Source organism: Delphinus delphis, chromosome 14 (assembly GCF_949987515.2).
Source record: "Delphinus delphis chromosome 14, mDelDel1.2, whole genome shotgun sequence".
In the NCBI taxonomy this organism is placed as follows: Eukaryota; Metazoa; Chordata; class Mammalia; order Artiodactyla; family Delphinidae; genus Delphinus; species Delphinus delphis.
The window spans coordinates 49,523,532-49,535,753 of NC_082696.1; the positions used below are offsets into that span (position 1 = coordinate 49,523,532).

The following is a 12,222-nucleotide window of genomic DNA, read 5'->3' on the forward strand; positions in this document are numbered from 1 at the left end:
CAATTTCTAGTGTGTGTGTGTTTTCGGCGTGTTTCTCTTTAAGGAGAGAAATCTTAAAGACCATGAAACAATCCAAAAGCATCATCTTTTGTTTTTTTAAAAGAAGTTTTAGGTTCACAGAATAATTGAACAGACAATTCAGGGAGTTCCCATAAATCCCCTGCACCCTCACCCAAAACATACAGCCTCCCCGGCTATCAACATCCCGCACCAGTGTGGTACATCTGCTACAACTGATGAACATACATTGACACATCACTATCATCCAAAGTCCACAATGTACATTACAGTTCACTCTTGTGAAACTATGGGTTGGACAAATGTATAGTGGCATGTATCCACTACTGTAGTATCATACAGAATAGTTTCATTGCCCTAAAAATCCTCCGTGCTCTGTTATTCATTGTTCTCTCCTCTCTCAACTGCTGGCAACCACTGATCTTTTTACTGTCTCCATGGTTTTGTCTTTTTTTGAATGTCACATAGTTGGAATCATACAATATGTAGCCTTTTCAGGTTGGCTTCTTTCACTTAGTAATATACATTTAAGCTTCCTTCATGTCTTTTCATGATTTTATAGCTCATTTCTTTTTAGCGTTCAGTAATATTCCGTTGACTGGATGTACCACAGTTTATCTATTTCAACTTAGTTTTTAGAGAACAGATCTTTCTTTTTGTACTCCTATTTCATTGGTTTACATAATAATTAAATTACTCAAACACAATGACAAGTAAAACTGGCACAAACAGGTTTGGAGCAAACAACGATCAATGATGCTAGGTAAACATATGCAACCCAAAGGCTGTGATTAGTGAGTACTTTGCTGGCTTGTGCTACCAAAGGAATGGAAAGCTTCAGGTAATCCATGAGTCTGTTAGTGAAGGGGGGTTGGGAGAACTACTGCATTAACATGCTGAGGAGTTAGTATTCCAGGGCACACTTCTGGGGAAATGCTGACTTAGCCCATGTTCTCCCAAATGTTTTGATTGTGCTTCCTTCAAGAAAAGCATTTTTGTTCACTCACCTTTAACATATGTCTGTTTATGTATTCATAACTACCTCCAGTACTATCGATGGCTAATATTGCAAAGCATGATGTACATAGGGTGAGATTCATCAACAATAAGAACGAATCTCAATCCACATTCCCAATAGTTTCTTTGACTTAAAAAAAAGTTTTGTCTGACTTCTTAGATGTGATTAGGTTATCTTTTTTAACCCCATAATGTGGCTAAAGATAAGCATGTACTAGGATTAGTACTGTCAACTCTACTCTTTCTTATTATTCTCTTGTGCATTGCCTCCCCGTGGTCACTTCAGGATGCCTTAGTGTAGCGCGAAACATGGGCTTCTTACATACAGACGTAATCTATTTAGAAGTTCTAGTATTTTCTTCCCACACCCCTGGGATATATGCCTCCACTTTGGAGGCTGCTGGCCTTATAAACTTCTCAGAGAAATTTAGAAGATCAATTAAAAATTACTTCAATGCCAAAATGTCAAAGATGGGGAATGACAGAGCCTTTTTGAATCAGTGGTGCCCATCTCTCTGTTAAGCAAGCCGTGAGGATATCTGGGGCTGCTTTTGATCACTCTCAGGGGAGCACAAGCTACCAAGAACTAGCACCAGACCAGGTGTGGCTGCCACATTTTCAGATGTTCACTGACAAACTGGAAGCTCATTCAGAAGCTATATAAAAAGATTAAGCTCCAAGACAAGGTGGGGAGGAGGGAAGGAAATAGGGGAGAAATATTCGAGCCTGTGATGTCCCCTGTTCTCAAGACTCTCCATTCCCAACTCCCTCTGGAGAAACCCCTAGCCCCAAGCTAACCTTGACCACAAATGGTGATCTCTGCATGAAGAAGCAGCCCCTGTTGGAAGCCCAATCCACTATGGCTGCTTCTTGCTGCTGAGATGAACAGTAGGTGAGTGCGAGTTCCAGGTTTTATCACCCTCTTCCACATACCCAGCCCACAGAGGTCTCAGGAAGACTAAGACGAAGAATATAAAAGCACCCCTAGCACACAGTGGGGACTCCATCACTTGTACTAGGGGAACTCAGCACAGGAGAAGACCTAGGCCTCTCCACCGAATCATGCTGAACCATGATTCAAAAACAAAACCCAACAATAACAAAACACCCTCATTACTGGCATTTATTTAAAAAATCTTAAGAGTACAGACTCTGAACAAGACTTTAGAATTGGCCAGTATACTCTAGGTTTTGGTAAGGTTTGGTAATATCAACCTTACCACCATTAAAAATAACTCTACCCCTCCCCTTTGCCTGACTCCCACCAGCCCCTTACTGAAGGCCCTTTCCAAGCACAGCTGCCAAGCACCCTGCACAAGGCAACACATAGCACAGCTGCCAAGCAAAGACACTTCCCCTCCGGGCCCCCACCCGGAAGTCTCAGAAGCATCACAGCCCTGAAACGTGCAGATGGTTGCACCTGCCCTGTGCTTGTGGATTTTCTCCAAGGACTCAGAAGGGAACCGCCTGGATGCAGCAAACACAGCACAAACAACAGTCGCTTTGTGTCTTGTTAAATGTTCTGTAATCAGAGCTCAACCACACTCCACTCTCTGGTGACAGTCAGAGATGCCCATTTGGTGGGGGCTTGCTCTCTCACTGCAAAGCCTTTTCCCAAAGTCCTGCTTACAGAATTCAGTTGCTCGAAGCACTGATAAAACCACAGTGTCTTAGATGCCCACAAAGGTTATTAATTAACATTACAATGTCTGTGAACCTTGTCTCAAAAGGAAACCATTATTTATTTTGTTAGTCAAACAACTCCCCTTAGCTCAAAGGTTGTGGATTTTCCTACAGAATTAGTAGGAGTTAGGAGTAGACACTGTAGTTCAGAAAGGACCGGCCACATAATCTATGGTGCCCCATGAAAAATAAAAACGCAGGCCTTGTTCAAAAAGCAGGAAAAAAGTGCCATTAAAGGTACTTATAAAATGTAAGTACCAACATTATAAAATATAAAATGTTCTTCTTTCTTCTTCAGTCTCTCTCTTGACCTGTCACAGTGTTTTTGTTTTTAATGTTGGCTCCTTGGCATGGGGATGCGCGCAGGGGTACCAGGGGCCCCACCCTGTGACTGGTGCATGAATGCACCTGGTCTACTAGCTACTGGACTGAGGCTTCATGCCGAGCCAGGGGCGAAGAAGTTGAGGTGGGCGTCTCCTCTTCCTTCAGGCCCATTGCTCCTATCTACCGCGGATGGGCAACCCCAAGGGTATTGCAACCTCTGCCCTGGGATATTCTAGGTTCCCAGGGATGGGCAACAAGCTCACACCCAGTGAGTCACCCATCAAACATAGCCTGGTGCTGCCAGTCTGGGGTCCCTGAAATACTGTCAGGTACACATGCCCCACACATGCCCTCGCCGTGCTCAGGCCCCCACTGGGTGGGGAGTGGCAGCCATTGCTGGATGCAGATGGTGAGGGGGAAGTTAGTGGTGCCTGGGGTGCCAGAGGGCAGAGGAGCAGGCAGCTGAGAACTCCTCCTGGCAAGGTGGGGAGGCAGCAGGAGTGTGTGTGAGCCCAGGCTACAAGCCTTTGGTGCATCCTCCATTGACTCACTGGATGCCACTTACAAAATACAAATTCTAAGTGAACATGAAGAGTACAAGATGGAACCTACAAAGCATTAAACCCCAAGTGCCCCTGTGAGAGTCCTGTGGGAGTGTACTAGTCACTTGCCCATTAAGTCACCCTGACTTTAGACCTCAAATGAAACAATTTTGATTGTCTTCCTATCCCAAATATATGTATTTCTAAGATATATATTTATATACGCATATATATAAGAAAAAGCTTTATGTGTTTCCCCCATTTCAACTTTATATCAGCTATGAGTTAATCAGCAGAGACTGAAGTTTACAAATGTTTTCTACTTAAAAGCCCTTTAAGTCAAGAATATATATCAAAACGGTAAAAGTACTTCTTTCTGAGCACAGGGAACTATAGTCAATATCTTATAATAAACTACAACAGAAAAGAATCTGATAAAGAATATATAACTGAATCACCAGAAACTAATACAACCTTGTAAATCAACTATACTTCAATAAAAAAAACTTTTTTTAAGTACTTATTTCTTGGGCCAAGGTGTTAAAAAGTAATTTTTATACTATTTTCTGGGCGTTGTAGTGTTTTTGTTTTTGTTTTTCCATGAATATGGACACATGGATTGCTTTCATAATTAGGAAAAAAAATAAAAATGTTATTTTATAAAGTAATAAAATAAACATACTTTACCTATAGGGAGAGTATGCTGCTCCTTGGACTTTTCTGATACAACTAGTGTTATCTCTCTGTTAACTTAATACCTCCTGGATCATATGAATTTCAAGATTTTCCAGAAGTTTCTGAAGCTAGCGTAAGAGTTTGAGAGCCACTCTCCACTATTGGCTTATACTCTAGGCTCCTAAATTCTTGCATAAGGGCCTTGGGCTGGGTCCAGTCCTTTTGTTACTCTCTCCTGGGGAAGAAGAAACGGTTCCTTTTTTGGGTTCCCAAGTGGGGTAGATGCACCTTTTTGGAGACAGACATCTTTTCTTCCTGGCCCACATCTTGATTGATAAAATATATCCCTTTTTACCAGGTTCTGCTCAATTGCAAAGTGCTCAATGTCCGAAGCGACCTCTTGTGTTTTGGAGTCTCTAAATGTGGCCAGGAATTTCATGAGCTGTTATAAGAAGCGCTTAGGTCTGAAACTCAATTTAGATACCAAGGAGGATTTCACGGGAAGATTTAAAACTCCATACATGATCAAGAAAAAACTATGTTCCAATACCCCTGAGCTCTTACTCTACCCATTATGCTTGCAAAGCCCACGTTTCTCCCTGTCAGAGGACCCAGGTGCTAGAGAGGAAGCAGAGTTCAGAAGGGTAAGCAACGGGCTTGGGACTGGGGTGTGTGTGTGGGCAGGGGGTGGGGTGGGGGCGAGTGCTGAGTTCTCCTGGATGCTCAGTGGACATGCACCTCTGCACTTACACCCAACCAGCTAGAGTCTTTGTTCCCTGTTACAATAAGCACAGCCAGGCAGAGCTCGCATCCCAGGACCAAGAGGAACAAACACTTGGGAAAACAACCCCTCCACATAGACCATCAACACACACCAAATAGACTAGTACAGAAATTGTGTTGTCTTATTCTCGGAAAAACAATCACAGGAGCTATTTTAAATATTCCACTTCCATGAGTGTGCGTGTTGCAGGGGAGATACCTGTGTGCAGGATTTTATGTTTAAGATGCTAGTGGTTATGTTTTCTATTGTCTTTTTTTTTTTAATTTGAGGAAAATAAAAATATGAAAACCTAGACTTACAGAACTGAGATGTTAAAGGGTAGTTATTTGCTTAATCAAAGCCCCACATACCTTTACATACTGAGTTTCCTCAGAGTCTGTTCAGCAATTTACAAACCCTCAATAAACACTTATCTTCTTAGCAAAAACACCACTTGGGTATATCTGTAGTTTTACATGCTAATGTCATAAAGCAAATTTTCAAGTCAAGTTCAAGATAACTCCTGCAATGGACTTGAGGACACGGGGTGCGGGGGGAGGGGGAAGCTGGGGTGAAGTGAGAGTGGCATAGACATATATACACTACCAAATGTAAAATAGATAGCTAGTGGGAAGCAGCCGCATAGCACAGGGAGATCAGCTCGGTGCTTTGCGACCACCTAGAGGGGTGGGGTAGAGAGGGTGGGAGGGAGGCTCAAGAGGGAGGGGATATGGGGATATATGTATGCATATGGCTGATTCACTTTGTTGTACAACAGAAACTAACACAGTATTGTGAAGCAATTATACTCCAATAAAGATCTATTAAAAAAGAAAAGAAAAAGAAAAAAAAATAGCTCCTGCATACCTGCTGAGTTTTTATTTCAATTTCTGAAGCTCCTTTAGGGGGAAGAGTAGACTTACTACTTATTATAAGTCCTTCAAATTCATCTTCTTTCCTGATCCGCCTAGCTATAGCTTTCATGCTAGGGTAGAGAATGTGAGTTCTATTAAAGAAGAGAGACAGAAATTAACAAACATTTTTTCTCTTTCAGATTCTCTGACAATTCTTTTCATTCATGTTCTGTTGCCTGTCATCATGCATAAACCTCCCAAGTCATCACAGACACTTACATCGACATCTAAATCCACCACAGTTACCACTCCCTTAGTCAATATTAAATCGTGAGGCCTTTTCCCATTGGGCACATTTAATTTCAGTCTTCATTCTTCAAAATATTGACAAGTCTCCTCACTCCCTGTTTACCAGGAAAGCTGACTGTCACAACTCATAAGATAGACAATTTGGACTAGGCCACCAAAGTGAGCCCTAATACCCTCAGTAAGGCCCTGGGGTGGTGGTTGGGTGCTTAGTGAATGCTTGTTTGGTTACAGACACATGGCAGAAACCACATGCCTTTCCCACCAGCTAAGTCACCCCAGCCAGGGCTTGAAGTTGAGAAAACAACCCAGCACTCTGCATACTGAACACCTCATGCTGCACCATATTGTACCCTTGGCTGTGATGCCTGAGGCTCTCAGAGACTCATTAGACTTGGGTCTAATGGGGCAGAGAGCGGAGAGGAGGTCACGGCAGCAGCACTCCCCACTCAATTCTCACTGGGATCCTATGAGCTAAAAAGCTTAGAGTTAGCACTGAAGGGACACTTCAGAAGCACCAGTTCCCAGGGACAGAACTCTGGGAAAATGATATACAGTGTTGCTCAGTGGAACCCAGGGCTGTCCCTGCAGTCAATAGAACTCAGCTTTTCCCGTAAAGCACTGTTCACAGAGACACACTGCCCAGCTTCCTCTGTGATCAGTGGGGCTAGGCATGCCAAATTCATGGACCAAACGTCACCCTCAGAGCAAGGGCAGTCATCTGCCAGATCCCAGGTTCCACTCCTTCACATGAATTTCCCCCTGAGCACACTCACCCATAGAGCTCCGAGAACTGTTTGTGGAGAGAGGGAGAATTGATGTCCCGGCCTCACAGCTTGAGTCGGCCCCAGTGCTCCTTTAGCACTTCCAGTTGCTTCCAGAGCACCAGAAATGATCTCAGCAAAGCAAGGGACATCACTGCATCACACGGGCCCCCCAGCAGTCTGGAGGTCTTTGGGCTGCTTTGGAACCGACTTCTGAATCCTTGTACTCTGGACAAATCTGGCTGAAAGCATTACAGAAATTCTTTTTTTTTTTTATTAGTCATAGACCCCTACAGGATGACCTTTTACATTCATTCAGCTCATGCAGAATGAAGTCTTTGGAGAATGACTTTTCTCCCCAGGAGTAATGGTTTACAGGCCAGCAGCACATGTAGAGCTTAGAGAGTGTAAGCGTCCTTCCTGAATAGACAGTATATAGAAAGGAGAGAAATGTCTCCATTTCAAGTTTCTGCTTGAGCTGTGAACCACTCACTTTAAAACTCTTTTACTTGGGCGCCAACATTTTATCTGCCGTTGAAAAATTGAGCCTTTCATATTTAGCCTCTGCATTTTGGAAAGAGCTCTTCCACACACTCAAGATTTAACAACCCATCGTGGTAGAGCTATATTATAACTTTAAATTGGGGATTTTACCCATTTTATGGGTAAGGAAATGGAAACTTAAGTTTATCTTATCTCCTATTCCTCCTCCCATCCTTTAAAAGTTAGGCAGAGAACATGTCTCTTGATTTGAATTTATTATTCAATAGGAAATTTCACTTTAAAATTATGATTTGTTCATTCATTCTTTGGTGCTTTCATTAAATAAGTGTTTGTTGAGGGGCTGCTGCGAGCCCAGGAGGACGTGGAGGGAATAAGGTTTTCAGGTCCCTGCTCTCCTGCACCAGCGATGTGAGGGCCAGGGCTACCCAGAAAGTGACAGACAGAAGGGGAACCTGTATCCCACCCTCAGCCTGAAGACAGTGTCTCAGTTATAGGAAAAGGAGCTTTCCTTTGCACACCTGGACCATGATGTTATGACAGGAAGGGACGCAGAGGACATTCAGGTAACAATACCTTGGACACTCAAGTTTCCTGGTCAGGAACAGGAAGAACCACCACATGATGTAACTGGACCCTAGATCAGTGCTATTAACATATGGGGAGGGTAGGATGGGGGTGGGGCCTCCAGAAAGAGAGGTGGTTAGGGGAAGAACTACAAGCAAGACCAAGGGGAGAGTGAACTCCCGCCAACAGCTGGCAACCCTTCCACCTAGTAGCCTACCTCCTCAACAATCAGCTAATTCATGCGTTTCCAAATTTATTTTATCCTCAGAAGCCTTTCAGCAAATGAAATCTTACTCAGTGACCCAAGATATCCAACAGACCAAGGCCAAGCGTGGTGACAAGGAGGGGGCTGCCTACAGGCCATGTAGTTGGGCCCCTCCACTCAAAAAGCCCCAAGGTGCCTCTGAGGAACCCAGGGCTCCTGGGACCATTCTAAAGGTCCTGAGCTAATCCATCATCTTCACTTGGGAGTCTTAGAGACTGAAGTCTAAGAGGTCATAGAACTGGTGGCATAGCTGGGACAGGAAACCTAGAGTCCTAAGTCACAGGCAGTATAAATTCCAGGGCTGCCTATTGTCTATGAATATTGAAATACTCTTAAATGGAACCAATCATAAAATAAAACCAATTAAAATAAATAATAGTTTAAAAGCAAACTTACCTTGTTAATATATTCCTGTTAAGAGAAGTCTTCTCTTCCTAAGTGTTTTACAGGATGGGAGAAGGAACAGGAAACAGGATAAAGAACAAGGCAGGGGAGGGCAGAATTGTCAGGGAAAGATGGTAATCCATCAGAAACAGGGCCAAAAGAGAGTAAACAGAAGGACCAAAGGGCCCTTTGGCAGGCTTCTTGGTCTTGGCACTACTTGGTCTATATCCAGCTTTGCAAATGCTCCCTCTGGGTGAGGCATTGAATCCCGCTGTGGAATTTAGTTGGCACATCTAGCATACTTCATTTTCCACTAGTTGGCCTGAAATGGACTTGTGACTCAGTTTTAGCCAGTGAGACACAAGAAAAATCTACTGGAAGTCTTCTGAAAAAGATTTCCCTCCTTGATAAAAAGACAAAGCCCCTTAAGGAGAAAGCTTTTTTGCTCCTGTCTTCATCTTACAAGGATGAGGGAGACATTTTACTGACATACCCAGGATGGCAGAGCTGGGTGCCTGCACCAACATGAACTGCCTCCTTCTCGACCTGTTTGGAAAGATTAATACACTTTCTAATTTAGGTCATGACTAGTTACTTCTAGCAGGTGCGCCCTAACTGGCACAGAGGGGTATTGGCTCAAAGGTGGGAGATCAGATAAAGCTTCTGAAAGAGTGGTTTGGAAGTTGAAATCTGAAGGATAAGTAGGAGTTAATCAGATGATGAAGCAGAGAGTGGGAGGACAGGGAAGTTTTCCACCAGAGGGGCCAGTTTGCATGAAGGTACTGAGGAGAGAGCATGGTGCATCTGACAAAATAAAAGGAGTTGAGGGTAGAGATATTGGCATGATTCAGGTTGTGAAGATCTGGTTAAGGCACCCAGACTCTATTCTCAGGGCAGTTGGAAGTCATTGAAGAGTTATAGGAGGGAAGTGACATAATCGGGTTTGCATTTTAAAATACTATCCTGGTGAGTGGACGTGAAGGAGGCAAAGGGAATACAGGGAGTCCTTTGGAGGTTATGATCTTGGCCCAGCATTAGGAGATGACAGTGATTTGGACTGGTGGAGGGGAGTGCTGAGGGAGGATGGAGAAAACTTGAAAGATATTAAAATAATAGGATAGTAGAACTTGGTGTCTGATTGTGGGGTATGATAGACAGAAATCAAAGATGGGTGTCCAGATTTTTTTTGCCTGGGTAACTGGGCAGGTGGTGGTTAACTGACAGGGAATAAGGAAGGAGGAGCACCTTTAGGGGCAGTAAAATGAGCTCAGTTTGGGACACGGTATCTCTGAGATGGAACAAGGCAGTTGAACATATGAATCTGATAGGATTGAGATTTGGACTAGACATATAAATTTTGGAATCATCGCATAAAGCCATCCAAGTTATAAAATTAGCTGGGTTTGCCCATGGAGAGGGCGAGGAGTGGAGCAATATCATGGATAAGAGTATGAGGGAGCTCCGGGGCCTGACTGTTAGGTTGGAACCTGCGTTTCTTTTCTCTCTCGGCAAGTGACTTTTAGGCATATCATTTAACCTTTTTGAGTTTTGGTATTCTTACCTGTAAAATGAGAATAATGAAAGTACCTACCTCATAGGATTATTGTGAGAATTAAAGAAATTAATAGTTAATAAAGCCTCTGAACAGATCTCAATCATAGACATTATTAATTAATAATGATCTATTAATAGTGTTCAGGGCCAACTTATTGATTAGACACAGAAGGCACAGTGCTTAGGGCCCACAAAATGTTTTAATTTCTTTTAAAATCAGAAAGAAAAAGAATATTTAGGTTGAATAAAATGCTATAATTTATGATATTAATATATTTTTCTTTATATTAACACAGTTGTAAACTATAACTCTTCATGTTTTTTAATGGAGAAATGGGCCCACAAAGACAAAAGTGGCTAGAGTCATGGAAGTCAAAATGCAGCCCTGGCAGTGGTGGAAGTGGGACAGAACCCAAAAAGCAACATTTTCAGGATTGGCAGAGGGAGGGCACTTGACACAGAAGTCTGAGAAGGCATGGCCCACGATGTCAGAGGAAAACTGGAGAGAGTTGTGCTTTAGAAGCTAAGGGCAGAGAGGCTTCAAGAAGGACACACTGTGTCAAATGCGGCTAAGGATTCAGGTTGGAAGGGGACTGAAAAGTATCCAGGAGATTTAGTGACAAGGACCACGGTGCTCTCAGTGAGAGCAGTCTTGATGAGATGAGGAAGAAGACAGATCACAGTTTCTTAGGAGTGGATGGAAGGTAAGGAAATGGAAATGGCTGGTGCAGAGACTTTGGCTCTGAAAAGGGGACTCTTTAAACGGGGGCACTGGCTAGCTTACCCCACGTCCAGACAAGTCTCTGTCTAGTTCCAGAATCATGCAGAATTGTTTCAAGTTATGATACTAGGAGGACTACTGGCTCTTGGTACGTTAGAGCTTCAGGGAGGCAAGTCCGGAGAAGGGAGTGCTTGCTTAGGAGTCCATGGGCTAGCGGAGTGATGTGGACAGGAGCCAGGCTGAAGATGTTCACCTGGGGCCTCTGTCATACCCTGCCAAGTCCAGCCCGAAATGTATGAGACTCACAAGGAAAAGCAGTCAGTTGGAGTTCAAATTGGTTTCAACGGACTGCCCCCCATGAAGTTTGTTCTAGTTTTAAAATTAAAAGAAATAGATATACCACTGATCATGGGACTTGCTGTGAAAGAACATACTTTGGAGGGGCTCTCACGGGCTACCCCTGCTTCACTGCTGCTCCTGTGCGGCATAAGCACAGTCCCGGGACCCTGGGAGAGGCTATGGGATGGATGAAGCTATCTAGTCCATCTCCCAGATAGAAAGGTCCTTCAGTACAATGCAGCACTGGTCAAGTACGTAGACCGTTCACCAAGAATACCTGTGTATTTTTGTCCAGTGTGGCCTGCCATCCTGGGGGATGCTCCATGATCATATGATAGTTACTCAGAAGAACATCTTCCATTAGCAGTTGCTTGTCCGCCAGCTCTCCATGAGCCACCTTGAGGTCACGGTCACTCAGCCTACAGAGGCATAGCTAAAAACAAAAAGGAACAAAATGAAACCCAAACATCCGTTTTGAACACTTCTATGTATCCTTTACACGTGGTTTTGAGGGAGAAAATTAGGAGTAGTTGTGTTTACAAGCCCCATGCTCTCAACTATTAAAAAAAAATCCATAAAAATCAGAGTAACATATCTAGCTCAAAGTCCCCCTTGAACATATCAGACTTTCGGCTCTGTGTGGAAGTCCAAGTTTCCTAAACCTTATGGTGGTGTCCGTATGTGGTGTATGTATAGTGTGATACATGTATGCACAGGGAAAATACTGGAAAAAAACCAAAATGAACTGTGACCGTCCCCTAGTGGGGGACTATGATTAATTTTTTTTTAAGCCATTCTTACTATTTCACTTTAAAAAAAAAATCTTTTCACTTATGGAAACTTTTGAGCACATACAAAAGCAAACAGAATAGCTCCCATCACCCGGCCCTAAGAACCACCAACCTATGGCCAGTCCTGCCCCATCTTCATCACTCCCCACCTCCA

The 12,222-nt window shown here is 43.4% G+C and overlaps 1 pseudogene; it reads right to left on the minus strand.

The window, feature by feature from the left end:
• LOC132437152 (coiled-coil domain-containing protein 162-like) overlaps window positions 1–11,826 on the minus strand; it is a 47,741-nt pseudogene extending 35,915 nt beyond the window's left edge.
• Between the last annotated feature and the right edge of the window lie 396 nt (window positions 11,827–12,222).